Source organism: Octodon degus, unplaced genomic scaffold, assembly GCF_000260255.1.
Source record: "Octodon degus isolate 3935 unplaced genomic scaffold, OctDeg1.0 scaffold00023, whole genome shotgun sequence".
Classification (NCBI taxonomy): domain Eukaryota; kingdom Metazoa; phylum Chordata; class Mammalia; order Rodentia; family Octodontidae; genus Octodon; species Octodon degus.
In genome coordinates, this window is record NW_004524599.1 from 10,780,683 (window position 1) to 10,782,453 (window position 1,771).

Consider the following 1,771-nt stretch of genomic DNA (forward strand, 5'->3'; position numbering starts at 1 on the left):
CACAAAATTAAAGAGCTAAAAATTGAGTTCTGTGTCAAATATACACTATGTACCAGGAGCTATACTATGGATCATATAGATACATAAAATTCAGGTGCAGATACCAAGAAGTGAATTGTACAGTTTTGCAAAGTCCTACAGCATAGGACAGTGACTTCAGGACCCAGTGACCCTGAAAAACTATCAGCAGAATCGTGGACATAGTCCCAAGAAACAAACCATTTCCAGAAGCTAGAGGTTACTCATTATGTAGTATAAAAAGACAATTAGTGATATTGTTGTTTAAGAAAATAAGTGATACTGTCATTTTACAAATAGACAAATATCATTCTGGAGAGAAAATAGCAAAAAGTGGTGATCAATAGGAGAATTCAGCCTCTCTAAGATCCAGAATCCAGACACGGCAAAGTAACTTGTGAGAAAATAAAGACAAGCAGATCACCAGGAATCAGGAAGTGTTAGGGTTTGTATCTAATTGTCCCCTCAAAGCCTTATGTAGTCATGGGTTGGGACTTCTGGAGTTTGAGATTAATTCACAATCAATGCTTGGATTATGGATTTTCATACTGCTGGGATTACGGGTGTGAATACTGCACCCAGCCTGGGGTGGAGAGCCTGAATGCAACCCAAGGGAGGCAGACTTGTTCTCTGCAGCCATTACTGCTGCTGCTGCTCCATTTCGCTCGCTTGCTCTTTGCTACCACCATAAAAGGTTGCTCTCTGCCACACGCTGCTCTGCCTGGGAGCCAGCTGAGTAGGGACTGAAGCCTCCAGTAACTGTGAGATAAAGAAACCTTTCCTTCCTTCATTTTGGGTGTCGGATATTTGTCCCAGCAACGAGAGAAGAGTAACTGAGACAGGAAGGAATAGGAAGAAGAAAAAAAAAAAAATAGAAGCTACTAAGAAGTCGGAAGGAGGGCCAACAACGATTAGAAAGAAAGGACATAATTTGGCCACCCTCCCCAGCTCTCGCTGCTCTCAGGGAGGGGACGCGGGGTCCCCAGAATCAAGGACACCTCAAAGGGCCGGGAGATCCAAGGAGCAACAGCAATAGAGTCTGTGACCCTTGTGGGGTGCACACAGGTGCACAAACAGTATGAGTGTTTTGTTCTGCGGGGACTCCTTCCACACCACAGGCGACAGCAGAGAGGAGCTCAAGTGCAGAGCCTGCCATCACCAAAGAGAGTGCTTGCTTGGCCAAGTGCCATTGTGGGAAGGGGACTGATTATTTAAATCTAGGACTCAAAGCACCTACAACAGAGTTTCACTTCAGAGCCCCCAGTGCTACCCTCCCACAGTGTCTGGTGGGAGACAGCCGAAAAGCTAGCCATGGACAAGAAACTGGCAAGAAAGAGACTGTGAGAAGTTCAAACACAGGCCAAGAAGGATGTAGGCCCCACCCCTTGTACTAAGCAGCCAGTCTGAGTGGTGCTCAGGCACAACTTGCCTAAGTGCCTATTTAGGCGAGCCCAGGGACCTGAGCTCGATCCCCAGTACCACATGCTGTGCTGGCCCCAGCCCCAGGCACACTGAGCTGGCCACTGAGACCAGGCGTGGTGGCACACACCTCTAATCCTAGTGCTGGGGAGGCTGAGATCGGAGGATCACCAAGAGTCTGAGCTGCATATTGAGACCCTGTACATACGCATTTTTTTAAAAAAAGAAGAAGTTGATAGAGTAAGAGCCAAAATGAACAATAGGTACTATGAAATCAGAAGAAACTGCTCAAAAGGAAAGAATAAGTGGGAAGGAGGAAAGGAAAACTGGGAAA